This window comes from Lissotriton helveticus, chromosome 2_1 (genome assembly GCF_964261635.1).
Source record: "Lissotriton helveticus chromosome 2_1, aLisHel1.1, whole genome shotgun sequence".
NCBI classification, from domain to species: domain Eukaryota; kingdom Metazoa; phylum Chordata; class Amphibia; order Caudata; family Salamandridae; genus Lissotriton; species Lissotriton helveticus.
The window spans coordinates 734,467,279-734,487,104 of NC_136059.1; the positions used below are offsets into that span (position 1 = coordinate 734,467,279).

Below are 19,826 nucleotides of genomic sequence, written 5' to 3' on the forward strand. Positions count from 1 at the left end.
TGTTATATCCTTCTAATTCATGACTAATGTCAGACCTCAGCATTGGCATTAGAGAGAGTCTGACTAAATCGAAAGTGCCGCCTTTAAAGTGTGTTCTGTGCCCTCTTTTTGGAAACACACGACTACTGCATGGAACCCCCACACCCAGTCTCGTAATAATGTTACGTTTTTCGGATTGCTGCATTTTTTGAAACGCATGATGCGCTTCGGCACCTCGCTGTATAAATCGCGATAGAAATACCTATAAGATAAGACAATCAATCGTGTGGTACTTGATTTCAGGAGGCTCCACTCTTTATGAGCTGTTGAATTCCTGTTTGGCTTCTCATTTCTGGCTGTCAGTTTCTTTGTTAGGTTTGCGGGATACCTGTTCAGCTGGATAGGTGGTCTGGCCGCATACTTCTATGGGTGCTGGGAGGAGGCGGGTGGAAAGGGGCAGAGGCAGGGCGGAGTGAGAGGCCGGCATGCTTGCCGAGGCACTGTGGGCGGGGACTTCTGACGGCCTCAGGCTCCTCCTCCTCTCGGACGGGAAGCGGCTGCTGAGGTCTGTGTGTGAGACGGGGACACCCTCGTCTACCCCACCTCGGACTGTAATTCGGGATCCCCTGCCCCCAGTGCCGCCCTGGGGTGGCGTCTGCCTGGATCCACCCCGTCTGTCCCCTGGGGTCCGACAGACAACTTCCTAGAACAAGTAAGCTCAGCGCCCGCCTCTGAACCTAGCTCTGACTGCCGACATTACAGGGACCGCCTGTCCCATCGGCCGTGACCCCTTGACCCGCTACATGTCCCTGCCGCCACACCTGATGATCAGTCAGTGCCATGAAGCCCCCGGCCGTCCTCCGCGGAGCTGTCTCTGCTGGGACCCCCTGCTCATCGTGCACCGACACTTTAGGGACTTTTGCCCTCATGTCTCGTTCTTGTTGTAACCCCACCACCACCCATCCGGCATGGACCTTCTGTTAATGTCACCTGCACGAGCAGTGAGTGCCCCGACCCCATCACTCTCCACTGAACCTGCACTGACTTTAGGGACCCGTGACAGTCATCCCCCGCTGTCACTCCCTGATCATTCTCCACGGCCCTATAACAGCCATTACCCGGTCCCCCGTTGAACATATCGCTGCAGTGACCCCTGCGTATCTGCCACTGACCGGTAACTGTGGCCTGTCCCCAGCCTCCACCACCTGTCCCTACTGGGTCCCCCACAACCGACCATACCCTTTGGACACGTCCCTGTGGTTCGTGATCATGCTTGTTTGACCTATCCATACAGTGTCCTATTGGCCACCACCTGTTACCACCGCATCTGCGGGCCATCACTCCTCACTGTGACAGCTGTGGCCCCTTGCTAGTCTTCACTGTAGTCGCTCTCGTCCCTGATACTTCGCTGTCACAGCTGTGGCCCCTCACGAGTGGTGACTGTCGCTGCTGTGGTCCCTCACGAGTGGTCACTGTCGCTGCTGTGGTCCCTCACGAGTGGTGACTGTCGCTGCTGTGGTCCCTCACAAGTGGTCACTGTCGCAGCTGTGGCTCATTGGGATTCGTCTCAGCCGCTGCATTGGTCCAAGTCTAACCTGTGTCCCTCGCCATACACTGACCTCTCCCTGTTGTCTCTCACCGCTGAGTGACCTCTCCCTGCCACGACCCTCAGCATAAGCCTGACCTCTCACTGCAGTGACCCTCACCGTAGACTGACCTCTCACTGCAGTGACCCTCACCATAGACTGACCTCTCACTGCAGTGACCCTCACCATAGACTGACCTCTCACTGCAGCGACCCTCACCATAAGCCTGACCTCTTACTGCAGTGACCCTCACCGTAGACTGACCTCTCACTGCAGTGACCCTCACCATAGAATTAGCTCTCACTGCAGTGACCCTCACCATAGACTGACCTCTCACTGCAGCGACCCTCACCATAGACTGACCTCTCACTACAGTGACCCTCACCATAAGCCTGACCTCTCACTGCAGCGACCCTCAGCATGTGCTGTCCGGCCCGCGGAGCTCACCTGTATGCACTTTCCAGTCGGCCACGTTTCTAAATTCTAACGGTATCGGAACAGTGGCGAGTTCAAACTAAGCGGAGCTACTGACTCATTGTCCCCCGTTTTCAGTGACCCCTCTAAACCGATTCACACCTCCCTCTTACTCTCTTTTGACACACTTGGGCTTTGGGATGTAATCAATACATTTATGTTTTTTTAAACACACTGGCGACAGAAGAGTTGAGATGTCAAAGTAATTACAGAGTTTTTTTTTTCCCTAAACCTTGAAAAGTCTTTACTGAAATATGCCGAATTAGCAACGATTGCCCGTCCGAGCGGGCGCGATCTGTTGCCTTGTTTCTATTGGTTTAAAGCGCCTCAAATATGGGGGCATCACATGGGTATTAGGCGCATTTTGTTCACTACCTCATGTATTCTGTTTGCTCACAATTGTCACTATTACCTTTACTACCTCATGTATTTTTGGTTGCTCACAATTTTTAATACCTCATGTATATTGTTTGATCACAAATGTCACTATTACTTTATGTAACGTAACGTATGCTTTTGTAATGTTTCTCATTATGTTCCATTTCTGTTCCTTTTGTGAAGCGCTCTGACACCTTCGGGTAAAGTCCGCGCTATATAATTAATTAATTAATTAATTGCGGGTTTATATAGCGCTAGGAATCGACTCCCGGAGGAGTATCTCCACGCTTCGACCGCTGGGGAACCCGTCCTGGCTCACCCTGAGAGATGGTCCCTGATGGGTATCTCTAAGGTGTGACCAAGCATCCCCGGCGGTCTGGGGGGCCGTTGTGAAGATGAGGCAAGCTGATGCCCAGAGTTGCCGAGTGTGGTTTCTGACTAGAGTAGGCACCGAGGCGAGAATTATCGAGTCCGCTGACCCTGGTCCACGACCCTGCCGCGTCGGGAATCGAACCCTGGTCCCGGGCCGTTCTCTGCTTACGGGTCTGCCGCCTCTAACCAATGAGCCACACTTCTCCACTCCACTAAAAATGCATAAATAAATAAATAAAATAAAAGCTGTAACTATGTATGATAAATACCTCTCATCGCCCAGGGGTTTACTTCTTGAGTAAGGAACTGTTCCTTTATCCTCGTGGCTAATTCCAAAGTGTTTTAGTGCCTCGGGCTTCTGCCTCCCGGCCTGCTTCTGCAGAGCTTGGGGCTCTCATTTGGTTCTGCAGAGTTGGAGGGGGGGGGGGGGGTAAGGGACTCTCCTTTTCTTCCGAGTTTGGGGCTCCATTGGCTCTTCAGAGTTTGGAACTCACATATAGTTCTTCAGTGGAAGATTTCAGAGTGAAGGCAAGTTACTTATCCTAAGCTACTTAACCCAAGAAAGATGATTTTGTGACATTCAGTACTTTATGACAATGTTTAGAGCTTAGTCGTTATTTTCACTGATAAAACATGTTGGCATTGAACACTGCATTTTGTTTGTGCTTACGCCATTCAATGTGTGTGTGTGGGGGGGGGGGGCGCACAAGGGGGGAGGGGGGGATACGCCAGAGGGTTTCAGAGAGATGTGTTGTATTTACTGATTTTGACAGCTGCAACAGAAAGAAGGGTCCCTTCCATGTGTCTCAGACTAAATAAACCCTCTGAAACCATGACTAGTTCTGGCTTATAAAGCATTCTTCTCACATATTGTTCACAGGGAAGAAGAGGGCACGGGCAGAATAGACTTTGTTTCCACATAGGTGGATACACATTACACGTTGTAACCTCTAAGAGGCACATATGGTGCTTTTCTATACATACTTTTTGGGGGGGGAGGGGGAGGGAGGTTTGAGTCAGCTTCATTTATCCATTTGCTTAATTTGCCTGGGAATCTTCAGTCAGTGGCTCGTGACATTGTCAATCACATCTTAGGTCAGCCTACAAGAGTACTTTGGTATAACATTTTTCTATTGGCTGTTTCGGTGTGATCTTCCAATACCGATGAAATGCATGTTGAAATATTTTTAAGTCTGCAAGTAGCCTGGTAGCACCGAGAAGCAGGTGCTGACACAAACATCTGAAAAAGGGCTGCTACAGAAAACAAAAGCATTTTTTCCTGTAGCATTCCTTTATCAGGTGCTTTTTTTTCGGAGCTCACCTCCCAGTATATAAATAAAAGGTTTGGCAAATGGAGTATCATACCGTGCAAACATCGAACCAACTGGCTTTGCCTGTGCTTGAGCAATAGCATTTAAGTGAACGTTTGCTGCCAGCCAAGACCAATACATAAAAATAAAAAAAATGAAGTAGGAGCAGCCTTAATTTTAGGGCTCTACTCTTGAGCACCCATACTGTTGCATCCTATGTGAAGTGCAAGGCACACAGGTGGTGCTGCATGTATCGATGCATAAGAAGCTGTTGCTATGCCTATCAGGCTGTACTTTCCCGTACGACCGACTGCAATGCCGTACGATGGCCACACCTACCTGATGATGCTGCACTTGGCTGTCTAATAATAGTAATAATGTGAGTTTTATATAGAAACTGGCACTGCAGGTTAACAGTGCTGTAGTTATTCAGACACATGTTCTATTTGCCCAGCATGGCATCATCAGACATATGAAAGACTGTGATTGCAGGGTTGTACCCGGATTACAGCAGCAGGTGTTTAATGTCTGAAGTACTTTACAGGCATAAGTAACCCAGTTATAGAGTTAGATGGTGTAGCTAGACCCATGATGTTGTGTGGCTAGGCCAGGCATATGACTGCACCTGTGCAATGCTGGTTACACGGTGTCAAAGGAAGATGCATTTAACAGTTGGTGTCAGCAGCAGAGCAGGTAACTTTTTGCCTGCCCGGGAAAGCAGCCTAAGTGACTGTCAGGGGCTGAGACGTTTGGAAGCTCTGTTCTAGTGGTTTCCAGCCCCGGGCAATGCTCTGATGGCTTTCTCTTTCTTGATTGAGTCCGCTGTTCTGATGCTCTCAGGCCTCAAGCCAGTGTTTTAATTGTCGGCTACACGAAGGCACATTTTGTGTGTGAGGCTAAGTGCAGCAGGTAGAGTCCTTCATGGCTCCGTGCTCGCTGTTCCACTGGTGTGGCCTGCCCTCTGTTTCCATCTAGAGGGGGCCTGGCAGGTTGGGTTGCACTTGCACTGTGGCTTTTGGAGAAGAAACAAGCCGATTTCTCAATGGTGGGCCGCTCTCTGGAGTGGCATAGTGGGCAAAAAAATTAAGGATGGGAAAATAGCCGTGTGTGATTTTTAGTGGCTGATACTTTCTTATAGCATTCCATCCATGCATCTCCCTTGCGTTTCTATATCGTCTCCAGGCCTTTTCATATGAGGCCTAAGCTGAGGGTACAAAGGTGTACCTGGACATATAAGCCAGTACTAAGGTGCCTGGTGACACTAACAGGGAACATGAGGTTACAAGTGCGATATGGCGAAGTGCCGGGGTAAGTGAGGCAGTACATTGGCTTGTGAAGGTGTAACTGGCCACAGGAGCCCCATCTAGCCAGAATACCAATACCTCGGCATATATATATTATATAAGGATAGGCCTTGGCTTTTGAAGGCTGTAAAGTGGTGAGTGAGGCTATCCTGTATTGTGAAGGGAGTAATTGGTCGTGTGACGTGACATCTCCATGCAGATCTATTTGGATCGCTTTGCCTTAACTTATTTGGAAGGGTCCTCCTGATCTGCACGTTTGAGAAGGAAGGTGTGATTTGCTGTCTCTGCAAAGCAAGCAGTAAACCCAAGGTACTATTCTGTTAGCCCACAGCTCTTCAGTTATTTTTTGTTTTTGCAAAGGAAGCGAATGCGTGTAACAAAATTGCACTTTCCCCCCTTGTTACAGTTTTATAAGGGAAAAACAGGCAATCACCACTGGTAGTCTTGTTATTTTTGGATACTTCATATCCGCCCCTCATTTGATCAGGTAGTCTAATTCTCGAAGATGTAATTTGCACATTTATGTATACTTTCTTTGAATGCTTCATTTCTGATCTCCCTTTAAAAAATATTTTATAACCAATCTTTTCAGGTTGAGAAATGAAAATTAATTCTTTGCTTACCTCAATTGTCCCTCTTTCTGTTACTCTCTAATGTTGTGAGCTGTATTTTATTTCTGTTGGGAGGGGGAAAAGGAGCACATTAAACTAAATATCTGGAGTAGGATTTTTCCAGAGTAGCTTACGAGCTACAGGTAGCTCTCCAGCTGCCTGTAAGTATCTCTACTATGTGCATCCCAGCCTATTGAATTGGAAGCGTTCGCTTTGTTGAATTAATATACGTATACAAAAATTGAAAAGTTAATATTCAAGATGAAAATGTGTGTATTTTCAGAACTCATAGGTGATGTTTGAGGAAAATGGTTGACTTTGTAAATGTATATATTTAAAGCTGATGTTTGAGTTATAAATCATGCAGCATTGAGGAGATTTATTACTGATATTTTTACCTTGGGACCAGGGCACTACAGCCATAGTTGTTATATTTTTACCCATCCGCAGGCATCCAGAGGCATCCTAAACTGACGAAATGTGTTAACATTACTAGTGGCTACCTGGTAGGAGGCAGTAAGGCAATCTTGCATGAAGCGGCCACTGCCGTCACAGGAATATTGGCCTCGTAAGCTGTTCTTTTATTCAATGTGAAGAAATCCATGTATAGATATATTTTTAGAACTTTTTCAGAGGGAGGACATTCTCCCCACGTCTCCTAAAAATAGATTGGTGCTCTTGGTACAATTTCTGGTCATAATTGGGTTGCCATTGCATCTTTTTCACAACTAAAGATGGGCATGGAATTCGGGAGGAAAACGTCTTTGAGGACTTTTGTGAACAGCCACAAAGCAAGGGCTTTGTCACTGTTCCCAGATGGTGCCCCTGTGACCATCACCCGGAACAATACATGCTCCCATCTCTCAACTAAATATACGACTGTCGGTAATCTGCTCATCTGTTGGATTTTCCAAAGTTGTGAGTTCTACAGACGCCCCTTAAATATTCACACAGTATGAGTCAGTAATCTGTGATCTGTCCTCTGCTGGTACATTTTACACATATGTGCTTGACTTAGTTGCGTAAACAGTTGTCATGGCCAGTTTTCCTGCCTACTAGGCATGCACGAAATGCATACAGTTCCATTGGTTATGTTGTAAGAGTATATTTTTCACTTGCATGTTCGTTGGCACAGATCACTGGATTTGTATCAAATTTAGTATTTTCGGTTTGATGCAGCCGGATTGTTTTTCTCAAAACTGAAAACAATATCTGCTTGTTTTCCCCCTTCTGCTTTGTTGGAACAGTAAAGTGGTTACTAACACATGCAGAGGTATTCAGTGGGTGTCTCCATTCAACATTAAAGCCATGAAAAATGAATGAACTATCACCAGAAGCTAATTTTAAACCTGACTCACAGCTGTTGTTTCTCTACGCACATTCTGTGCTTGTTTTTAATTGTATAAGCAGTTTCCACAGGGTGCATTATGGTGATGGGGAGGCAAGAGCTCCAACTCCTGCCAGGCGAGCGCAGGTGATATCATCCCGTTTCCCACCATTTAAACAAGCTTTGGCAAAGCCAATAGCTCTTGCCCATGAAACCTATTTGCTTTGCCATTGCTTGTTTTTCCCCTAGATCAGTGGTTCTTAACCTGTGGTCCGAGGACCCCTGGGGGTTGTGAAAGCCTACTCAGGGGGTCCATCAATACTTATGAAATTACCTTTTATTAACAGATTAATAAACTGTAATTAAATGAAGCCAAATGTAAAAGGGAACATTTAAAAACGTTCTGTAAATGTGAAGAAGTTTGAAATTGGAGGTTCAAATAAGTTGGATTCCTTAGATTGATTCGTGGAATAGTGCAAGTGTATCAGACAGTATATGGTATGGGCCATGATTTGCCTTAATTGAATTTAGAAAAGCTCCAAAGTTCCATAAAAATTAAAATTGTGATTTGTTTTTCTAATTGTTTGTGAATGAATTAAAATATGTAATCGATTGTGTATTGGTTTGAGGTTAAAATCACGGAAATTGCTTAAGCCCGGATCGTCGGCTTCTAGTAATGACTCGGCGAGGATCTCAAGGTTCTAATAATCATTCAGCAGGGGTCTCCGGATTCCAGTGAGTCAAAAGGTTAAGAGCCACTGCCCTAGATGGTTTCAGTGGCTGTACACCTTTGTTTAAAGAAGCTATACAAAATATAGCATCCTTACATGCATGCTGGACTGCAACATTAAGGGTTAAAACATGCACCCCCCAATCAACAGACATATAATCAATCAATCAATCAGAGTACTTGTAAAGAGCTCTACTTACCCGTGAGGGTCTCAAGGCGCTGAGGGGAGGGGGCACCGCTACTGCTCGAAGAGCCAGGTCTTTAGGAGTCTTCTGAAGGCGAGTAGGTCTTGGGTCTGCCGTAGGTGGATAGGGAGGGTGTTCCAGGTCTTGGCGGCGAGGTAGGAGAAGGATCTGCCGCCGGAGGTTGTTCGTTGGATGCGGGGGACAGCGGCGAGGGCGAGGCTGGCGGAGCAGAGCTGGCGGGTGGGGGTGTAGAAGCTGAGTCTGCTGTTCAGGTAGGCTGGTCTGGCGTGGTGGAGTGCTTTGTGTGCGTGGGTGAGGAGTTTGAAGGTGATCCTCTTGTCGACGGGGAGCCAGTGTAGGTCTCTCAGGTGGGGGGTGATGTGGCTGCGGCGGGGGACGTTGATGATCAGTCGGGCGGAGGCGTTTTGGATGCGTTGTAGTCGTCGTAGGTGTTTGGCTGGGATTCCTGCGTAGAGTGCGTTGCCATAGTCCAGTCTGCTGCTGACGAGGGCCTGTGTCACCATTCTTCTTGTTTCGGTCAGGATCCACTTGTAGATCCTGCGGAGCATGCGGAGGGTATTGTAGCAGGAGGAGGAGACGGCGTTGACCTGTTTAGACATGGAGAGGGAGGAGTCGAGGATGAATCCTAGGTTGCGTGCATGGTTGGTGGGTGTCGCTGCTGTTCCCAGTGTGGTCAGCCACCAGGAGTCGTCCCAGGCTGAGGGGGTGGGTCCGAGGATGAGTACCTCCGTCTTGTCCAAGTTCAGCTTCAGACGGCTGTTCTTCATCCATTCGGCGACGGCCTTCATTCCCTCATGGAGGTTGGTTTTGGCGGTGTGCGGGTCCTTGGTGAGGGAGAGGATGAGCTGGGTGTTGTTGGCGTAGGAGATGATGTTGAGGTCGTGTTGGCGGGCCACTTGTGTGAGGGGGGCCATGTAGACGTTGAACAGCGTCGGGCTGAGGGATGAGCCCTGGGGGACGCCACAGATGATGTCGGTGGCCTCGGATCGGAAAAGCGGGAGGGAGACGCTCTGGGTTCTGCCGGAGAGGAAGGATGTGGTCCAGTCAAGGGCCTTCTCTTGGATTCCGGCTTCTAGGAGGCATGTCTTTAGAGTGCGATGGCAGACCGTGTCGAAGACGGCTGACAGGTCCGGGAGGATGAGGGCTGATGTTTCGCCGTTCTCTAGTTGGCGCCTGATGTCGTCTGTGGCGGCGATGGGGGCTGTCTCGGTGCTGTGGTTTCGTCTGAACCCGGACTGGGACGGGTCCAAGATGTTGTTGTCTTCCAGGTGGCGGGCCAGTTGCATGTTGACGATTTTCTCGATGACCTTCACCGGGAACGGGAGCAGAGAGATGGGCCGAAAGTTTTTGAGGTCCTTGGGGTCCGCCTTGGGCTTCTTGAGGAGGGCGTTGATTTCGGCGTGTTTCCAGCTTTCCGGGAATGTCGCTGTTTCGAAGGAGATGTTGATGACATTCCGTAGTTGAGGTGCGATGGCAGCGTCTGCCTTGGTGAATTGGTGGTGTGGGCATGGGTCTGACGGAGATCCTGAGTGGATGGAGTTCATGACCTTGCGTGTCTCGTCGTCGTTGATGTTGGACCAGGAGGTCAGGCGGTTGGCGCTGGTGTTATTAACAGGGGAGGTGGGGTCTGGCGTAGTCAGGGCGGTCATGGTGTTGAAGCTGTCATGGATGTCAGTGATCTTGCGGTGGAAGAAGATGGCTAGTGAGTTGCACAGTTCTTGTGAGGGCGGTATGTCGTTGGTGTTGGTGCTGGGGTTGGAGAGTTCCTTTACAATGCTGAAGAGCTCTTTGCTGTTGTGTGCGTTGTTATCCAGGCGGTCTTTGAAGGAGGATCTCTTGGCTATTCTGATGAGGTGGTGATGTCTGCGACTAGCGTCCTTGTGGGCTGCGTGGTAGTCCGGAGTGCGTTCGTGGAGCCATATCTTCTCCAGTTTCCGGTAGGTTCGTTTGGAGGTCTGCAGCTCATCTGTGAACCAGGTGGCTCTCCTGCTGGCGTGGTTGTTGGAGGGTTTCTTGAGTTGGGCGAGGGTGTTGGCACAGTCGACGATCAACTGTCTGAGGTTGCGGACTGCGGCGTCTGGGTTGGTGGGATCGGTGGGTGGGTTCTGGGAGAGGTTGGTGATCAGCTGGTCTTCGGTGACTTTGCTCCAGCAGTGGCGAGGTAGCTGTTGGGCGCGGTGGTGCGTGGTTGGTTTGTTGAAGGTGAAATGGATGCAGCAGTGGTCGGTCCAGTGGAGTTCGGTGGTGTGGTTGAAGGCGACATGGGTGCCTCTGGAGAAGATGGGGTCCAGTGTGTGGCCAGCGGCGTGGGTGGGTGCGGTGACGAGTTGTCTGAGGCCGAGGTTGGCGAGGTTATCGGTCAGGGTGGCGGAGTTTGCGTCGTTGTTGTTCTCAAGGTGGAAATTCAGGTCCCCGAGGAGGATGTAGTCCGTGGAGGCGAGTGCGTGGGTGCTGGCGAGGTCGGCGATGGAGTCGCTGAATTGAGCTCGGGGTCCGGTGGTCTGTAGATGAGTGTTCCTCTGAGGGTGGTGTTGGAGTCGGTGTGGATCCGGAAGTGCAGGTGTTCTGCGGTGTTGAGCGTGTCGTCTGCGTGGGTGGAGACCTTGAGGGTGGACTTGTGGACGATGGCTATTCCTCCTCCGATTCCGTTGGCGCGATCCCTGCGGGTGATCCTGTAGCCGTCCGGGATGGCTATGGCGATGTCAGGCGCGAGGTCTCGGTCCGGAAGGCCACGTCTGGGGCGGATGTGTCGAGCATATCCCAGAGCTCGACGGCGTGTTTGCGTGTGGAGCAGGTGTTGAGGAGTATGCAGCGGAGGTGGTTGGGTCCAGTCCTTGGAGGTTTAATGGTTCTGTCGCAGGTGAAGCTGCAGGTGTGGCAGGAGAAAGGTCCGTGTGTCCGTGTGTCCGTTTCGGGGCGGCTTGGAAGCAGGTGTGGTTTCGGCCGGCCTTGAGTGCGTAGAGGAGGGTGCTGGCTATAATCTATGTAGTCTTACACTATAGGACACCTTTGTCACACTATGCTCTTAAAGCAGCGTTATAGAGCATAGATATGAACAATGAATGTGTATGTAATGTCTTTATAATGTGCATGTATATACGTCTTCTATGTTTTTCGTTTGTATAAGGTTTTTTTCCTATTTCTATATAATGTATTTTTTGTATTCTCATGTATGTATTACGGATGATACTAAAAAAGAAACAATAATGCTATTCAAGGATATCTTTGTCTTTTCTTGACTCAGGATTACAACCTTATACTATTAATTGATAGACGGTAGCAGCAGTGTTCAGGATTCAAGTTAATAAAATGATATTTTTGGTCATATGTTGACACTTTGAGAAACGAAAAAGAGGTGTTTGTCCTTTCAAAATATGTTTGATCCATAATATAGGGGTTGCTGCATGCATTCTAGGCATCCTTAAAGTATAAGGAGTGTTTTTGTTCTTATCCGTTAAAAGTTATTTAAAGAAGGGTAAGTAAAAAGAACGTGTACACAAACTTTTCAAGATGGTGTTTGTGTGCTTCAGTTAGAAGCAGCCAGCGGTAGGGGCATTTATCCATGACTTGCTCTTTAGCACTCCAAACACTGCTCTGACAAATAGAAGTTTTCATTCTGTCCATTGCTTTCCACCGCCCCACTCCTCCGTTGTTCTGATCTACTTGTATTAGTAAATGTTTTATAAAAAAAGAGAGAAATGTTATGTTAGCAAAAGTGCTTTTTCTGTAGCTGAGCATCCTGCCGCATATTACAGCTACCGGGCCCTCTGAAAAATATAACTTTACATCATTTTTGGGGTTTGCATTTTTTAGGTCTCGCCTGAGACAGCGCATGCTGTCTCTTCTAGACATTTAGTAAGTGGCCTTTAAAAGAGCCACCAGAGGCTTTTGCTGGCCTCCAGCTTGTGTTCACGAGCGCAGCGCGTGCACATGCACAGCTGCCGTCTGTGTTTTTATTGCTGTAATCAGGCACCTCTGCTCGCACTCCCCCCCTCCCTTCTCCACCAGTTTCATTTGTGTCTTCTATCCCTGTGAATGCTCCTCTGCTCGCACTCCCCCCTCCCTTCTCCCCCTCCCTCTTCATCAGTTTCATTTGTGTCTTCTATTGCTGTGAGTGCTCCTGCTTCCACCAGGCACACACACCATCAGTTGTCAGTGCACACTTTCACCAGGCACAGGCACCACCAGCCGTCAATGCACGCTTCCACCAGGCACACACACCACCAGCCGTCAGTGCACGCTTCCACCAGGCACACTTCCACCAGGCACATACACCACTAGCCGTCAGTGCATGCTTCCACCAGGCACACACACCACCAGCCGTCAGTGCACGCTTCCACCAGGCACACACATCACCAGCCGTCAGTGCACGCTTCCCCACCAGCCATCAGGGCATGCTTCCACCAGGCAAACACACACCACCAGCTGTCAGTGCACGCTTCCACCAGGCACACACACCACCAGCCGTCAGTGCACGCTTCCAACAGGCACACACACCACCAGCCATCAGTGCACACTTCCACCAGGCACACACCACCAGTTGTCAGTGCACGCTTTCACCAGGCACACACACTACCAGCCACCAGTGCACGCTTCCACCAGGCGCACACACCATCAGCCGTCGGTGCACGCTTCCACCAGGCACACACACTACCAGCCGTCAGTGCACGCTTCCACCAGGCACACACCACCAGCCATCAGTGCACGCTTTCAACAGGCACACACACACCACCTGCCGTTGGTGCACGCTTCCACCAGGCACACACACCACCAGCCATCAGTGCACGCTTTCACCAGGCACACACACCACCAGCCATCAGTGCACACTTCCACCAGGCACACACACCACCAGCCGTCAGTGCACGCTTCCACCAGGCACACACACCACCAGCCGTCAGTGCACGCTTTCACCAGGCACACACACCACCAGCCGTCAGTGCAGCAGGCAGGCTCTTCTCAGAGTTTCTTGGTAAATATGTATGTGCTTGATGCCTGGGAGGGAGTGGGTCGAGTTTCCTTAAACCATGCTGAGTAGGCATGTGCAGTGCATGAACTCCTGTGTGAGTGAGTCATGCTGCCTGGGGCTCATTCACTCCACACTTGTAAATTGCGCCTGCACCAGGCTTTTTCTCATTTGCAAAGTTCGGCGCATGGGCTGCCCCCACACACCCGGGAATGACTGTTTCCTACAACCAGAATGGAAACAACATTCAGAGCAATGAAAACAAGGTAATTTGCTGCAAAGAACTGTTAACTAAAACCATGTCCAGCTATTGTAGATCTGGCAACTTAAACAAAACAGCAACAACAAAAACACAAGCATTGGCATAGCAAATAGGCCTCGCTTTTTGGACCCTATAAGTATTTAGTTATGCAGCAGAATATCCTTGGTGCAACAACATCAACTGTTGCATGGCTAAACACTTACAAGGTCCCAAAATGCGAGACCTATTGGCTATGCTAATGCTTAATGCTTGTTTTTAATACCAGAGAGTGGCAGGGAAACAATAGAGGACTGAGGCAATGGACAGAATGGGGACTCAAAATAAAAATAAACCCCAAAGAGGAAGGGTAGGAAGAGTAGCACATGTGATAGAGAGCATCACAAAGTGTGTATATTTGGCAATGAAAGAAGCTAACGAGGGAGGGCCCCAGATAATATAGACACTCCCCCAGGGTGCTAAACGGAAAAGAAAAAAATAGTTACCTAGAGTGAGCAGTGGAAGGATACAAGTCAGCCGATCTAAAGAATGGTAAAGTGGATATGCTCTAGGGAAAGAACTGGAAGGAAAACCATTGAATACAAAGCAAGCAGATGCCAATAAGAGCCCTCTGTGAACTGTTGGTTTAGCCCAGAAAAAGTATTTCACAACCAGGCAGCTCAAAGTTGTCTGACAGCCAAGACCTAAAAATGAAACGTTGCTTTTAAATCCTTGAGTCGTACATTTGCCAGGGCGGTGCTTGGGGCAAAAGAGCAAGTATTGAGCAAACGCTATTACTGCTCGCTACTTCTAATGGAAGCACACACATACCATGCTAAAAAGGTTGGGTACACTGGCATTCTACTTGCACAGTGAACTTCTAATGGAAGCACACATACACCATGCTAAAAAGGTTGAGTACACGGGCATTCTAAGTGCACAGTGAACGGGTAGCACAGATAGTGCAGGAGAAATGTATGGGATGAAATGGCAAGCACTGAAAATAAGGTCGTTTCCAGGATACCTTTTAATACAAAAGTATGCAAGGGCTATGTGCACTTTGAGTAGGATATCAGACTTTGTTGCTTTGAGCCACATGCATTTTCGATTATCATAGAACATGTTTAGATAAAGCCCTGATAGAGATGCAGGTGAAGGTAATTGGCATACACCCTGTCAGTGTATGCATTCTTTTTCTTTTAGGGTCCAGTTTCTGTAAAATATAGTATTTTGTTTATTTTTTAAGACCGAGTAGCTTTAATGAGTACTGTCTGTCACCAGGACTGAAGATGCTTGTTGCATATGTTCTGGCCTTCCTTAACCCTAGGCTCTTTTTAGGCTAGGGTCTTGGCTATATTTTGCTGCATTTTTTTAATTTATCAAGAAATATGGATAGAAAAGTGGCCAAAATGCAATGCTGCAAGTATACTCCTAATCAAGGGGGGGGGGGGGGGGGAAGGAATCCGTGATCCGTTCAATTCCCTATATTCAAGTATAATCTAATCAAAAGAGAAGGATCACTTGTCCTGCATAACTCTGGGTATGCGGAAACGGTTCTTTCAAGTCCCAATAAAAAACCCTCATTCACGTGTTGAATGTTGGTAACGTTAAGCGGTATATCTTTGTTCTCCGCTTTCCCTCACACGTGTTTGCACAATCATCGGGTTTAGTGGTTATGCAACCTCCACCAGGAGGAAATACCCTTTTGTTAATACAGTAGTGACCAGTAATGGTGCTCGTGAAATAGTGAAGGTAAATTAAAAGTCTCTAGGTTCCAGACACTGTTATTTATTCATTCTGGTTTCGAGAGGCAATAAAATTGATGTAGGTGACTTGGAGTTATTATGACTCAATCACACTAGGAAAACGGTGTAGGTCAACACGTTTCAGCCCTTAGTCGCCAGATGGTCGGGTGGGCTTTCTTCAGGACCAGGGGGTGAGGTGTATAAAAAGTGAGATGTACTCCTAAGGATTGCTTAGTGTATCTGAGTCGAGGAACAACGTTTAATGCGGTTCCTAAAGGTCCTAAGGTACCTGTGAAGATAAAAATTATTGTAACAGACTGAACAAAAAAAGGGGGGGTTTCAGGTTATCCAAAATTTAAGAACATCCCATGGACATATTAAACACATTGGTATAATCAATGGTAATGGTAATACTTCTAACTCATCTCCCTATGTCTTAGGCAGGGTCAACTCTCTCATATTTGGCAAATGTGGTATGACTTCGTTTTACTAGTACGTCCAATGGCAGAGTGGTATCTACTATCGTGCATTCTGTGTGAAGGAGGAATGCATGCTCTCTATTATTGGAAGCCATTGTCGGTATTGAGAACTTAAATAGCTGTGATCAATAGTTCTCTAGTTTAGTGTGATATGATCACAACCAAACTATTCATATTCATTCAGAGGGAATTTACATGCGTGTTTTAGGAATTATTTCCATTCTTTAACTCATTCGACTCATACACCGAAGCCACTATAATCCTCTCTTGCTCGGTGTCACTTAATTCGTTAGACACAGTCATACAGTTGAAGGCGCATTTCATATACCTTCAAAAGCATTCATTCTTTGCGTTAATGCAACCCATACCGCAGAAGGCGAATTTCATATACCTTCTCGTTCGGTTTGAAATACATTCATACAGGCTCAGTATTGTACGGGATTGACGGTGAAAAAGGCGTATTTTTATGGACCTTCAGGGTTGAATCACTCACTCGTTTGGTGCAGTCATACCATGCACGACTATTTTTCATGTCCATTCAAAACACGTACCTTCGAACGGTTTTCATGAAAACCTCATCAGGATCCAAGTGGGTCAGCGGGGCCTGCTATGAGGACAGGTCATATTTTAGTTTGTATTTCACAGTTTGTAATACGTTACGGTTTTGTCGGCGTTGAGTCTCCTGCTACCTGCGTTTCCTCCGTAATCAAACTGGTTCTGACTCTGCCACTGTTGGTCCCGGAAACAGTATTGCTTCCGGGTTCATGTATTTATGTGTGAATGGCAATGTAGAAAGACACGCAGTGTTGCCCATAGTCTTTTTTCTAATATCGCGATCATTTTTTCATTTTACCGTGTGTTCATATTATTGCAATGATCGTGATTAATAAGTTCTCGTAATTTACAGCGAATTATCATGATTGTTTTAGTATTACTGCTGAATAGAATTCAGGGTCTTAGTATTAAGTATTCTGTCTTATTTTTACATCCTGGTTGCTCTGAGGTTCATTCTTAGCTTTTCTTCGGCTAAATCTTCGATGTTATTGGATGGATAATAGACAACTCTTTTATTTCCATATATTCGTTGGGTGACTCATCGCTTGCTGGTTACTTGTAAATACTCCCCCATGGAATATTGTCATTTAATCCTTCTCGGTCAGTTCCCAGTCTATGTACCCATCTTTGTTCCTTTTCAAAGAGTGTCCTTTCTGCGTTGTGGTCCTTATTTGACAATGTTTCCAGAACAACCCACTCCAGGTCATTTATTGTGTGTCCTGCTTCCAGATAGTGATTAGACATCTTAGTAGTGATCTTTTTACATTTGATGTTACTTCGATGCTCACATATCCGTTGTTTGACTTTTCTTCAAGTCATGCCAATATAGAGTTTTTTACATGGGCATGTGATCATGTAGATCACATGGCTCGTATTGCAATTGGTGTGGTTCAATAACCTCCATCTGAAGTCTGGCAACAGTAGTATTTCTTTTGTGACCTTAGTCAGAGAGCATACAGAGCAGGAGCCACAGGGGTAATATCCCATCACTGGGCGCGTATCCCACGGTGAATTCGTGATTGCTGGTGGTTTTTTCGGAAGAGGTCTTGTATGTACCAACATGTCCTTCAGATTTCTGGTTCTTTTGTTTGCAAACCTGGGTTTAGGCCACTGTATATTTGCTGAGGTTAGAATTCTCCAGTTTTTATTTAAGCTCTTCTTTAGTTTATTACTGGCAGGCCCGTAGGTGGTTACACACGTCAAGATGTCAGGTTCTTGTTCTCGCAGTGTCGGTTCAAGGAGCCCCTCTCTGTTCTGATTTCGTGCTCTTTTCTTGCATCTATCGATGATTCTTTTTGGGTAATTCCTGTCTCCAAGCTTCGCCTGTAATTTATAATCATTAGTATTGCTGCAATTCCGGCACAGCCTCAGGAACTGACTGTAAGGGAGATTTTCCCTTAGCGTTCTGGGGTGGTAACTTTGGTAAGAAAGTAGGCTATTCTTGGATGTAGGTTTGTAAAAGGTTTTAGTCTGTAGAGTTTCACCTACTACATAAATTGTGATGTCCAAAATGTCCAGGTGTTTTTTTATTGGCTGTGTACGTGAACTTGAGCCATTCATCACGTGTATTGATCCAATTATGGACGTTTACTAATCTCTCCAGGTCCCCTTTCCAGATTAAGATGACGTCGTCGATGTATCAACGCAAAAATAGTATCTGATCATGATAGGGATTGATAGGGTTGTTGATGTGTTTGACCTCAAAGTTACTGACATAAAGGCCTGCTACACTAGGAGCAAACGTGCTTCCCATCGACGTGCCATGGCATTGTTGGTACATGGTGTCGTTGTACATGAAATAGTTTTCTGTGAGGGCCATCTTACAACATTCCAAAACAAAATGCCTGGGTGTCTTGTAGTCCCAGTCTCTGTCGAAAAGAATATTCTCTAAAGTTTCTAGAGTCTCTTGTTGTGGCAGACTTGTATAAAGACTTTCAACATCAAGTCCAACCAAAATCATGTTCTCTTCAGAGTAGTGGAATTTTTTTAGGAGATTAAGGAGGTCCCTTGTATCTTTTAGATAAGTTGGTGTTCTTTGGACTATCGGTTTTAGGTATTGATCTGCGAATTGCGACAATGGTTCTAAAACCAAACCGATACCGGAGACGATAGGTCTGCCTGGTGGGCGGACGCGTTCCTTATGTGTCTTTGGTAAGGAGTAAAATTAGGGTAACCGAGGGTTCGTAGTTTCTAAGAATTCTGCCTCCTTTTTAGAAATCCAGTCATTTGTTTCTGCTTCGTTAACCATTAACGTGATGCTTCTCTGTAGTCTTGGTGTTGGATCAATGTTGATCTCTCTGTAAAATTTTTGATCAGATAATAGATCTAAGCATTGTTGATTGAAGCCATCCTTTGATAGGAGGACTACTCCTCCCCCTTTGTCTGCTTGTTAGATGATGATGTCACCATCATTCTTCAGTTCGTTCAACGCCTGTTGTTCGGCTCTTGAGAGGGTCTGGAACGGTTTGTTCACAGTATCTTTCAGGCCATCTATATCTTTCATTACTGCTTGTTCGAAAGTCAGTATTTCAATGGGTACCTGTGAGTTCAGGGGAAAGAAAGTGGATTTTTTACGTAGGGTGGTATCGCCATCAGGTGTCTGGGATACTTGGTTACGGAAAAATGATTTTTACTTCAGTTTTTGGCAGAATTCTGCTACATCGCATTTCATTTAAAAAATATCCAGGTTTGGTGTCGGGACATACCCAAGGCCTTTATTAAGGACCTTTTCTTGGTCTTCGGTTAAGACTTTGTTTGTAAGGTTTACTACGAGGCTGTGGTGCTCGTTCCTGCCTTCCCTCTGGTCACACTCCTGGTTTGCACCTGTCGAGCTTGGTCCTGCCAGGTTACACCTTTTTGTCTTGGTCCTCGGTTGTTCTGGCCTCTCCCTAAAAAAGAGGGTCCTTGTTGATAATTCGGTTGTTGCATCTGTGCGTTCATCGGGGGGGACCGTGGAAGTAAGGGTTTACCCACCCTTGAAAATGGGGGTTGAAAGGTGGGAAGGGAATCATCGTTGGATTCAGTGGGTATTGCGGTGTACGCCAATAATTCCTGCCTCGTCGATTACCTCTCCTGTTGCGGTTTCTTCCTCTTTGATTCATAGAGAAATCATCCCCACTCCAGTCAGAACCATCCGTTGATGAACCACTATTAGAACTATAATTCGATGCATTGTCATTTGGGTTAAAATCCTTACTACTGTAAGGATGAACTTTTTCCAAGGAGAATTTCTTTAGTTCTTTTCCTAACTTTTGCAATTTCTGTTGAGTTAGGTACTCTTGGGTCTGGCTCATTTCTTTGTTAATTTCCTCGAGCCGTTGTTTGTATACAGTTATATGCACCATGTTGTTGAGTTTAGACTCTATAATTTGTATTTTTATTGTCAGTTCATCCGTGATTTTTGTGGCAGTTTTTATTATCAACACTAAGTAATCCCTGGTACACTTCCAGGAAATCGCTGACCAATCCTTGCGGAAGGCCAGGTCCTTCAGAAAAATTTGTGGTGCATTTGTTACCCAGAGACCTTTGGGAGCTGTATTTACCCTAAGGTACTCGGTCATTATTATTCC

General features: G+C 46.8%; 1 protein-coding gene across 4 annotated transcripts in view; it reads left to right on the forward strand.

The window, feature by feature from the left end:
- Positions 1-487: 487 nt before the first annotated feature.
- The window catches only part of PAM (peptidylglycine alpha-amidating monooxygenase), a 1,252,349-nt gene continuing 1,233,010 nt past the window's right edge, over positions 488-19,826 (forward strand). For 2 of the 4 annotated variants that reach the window (XM_078675444.1, XM_078675445.1), the window contains exon 1: positions 507-691. The gene's annotated coding sequence lies outside the window, so the exon portion shown is untranslated. Of the gene's footprint in view, positions 692-19,826 lie in introns of all 4 variants that reach the window. The other 2 variants (XM_078675446.1, XM_078675447.1) reach the window with 2 other exon arrangements.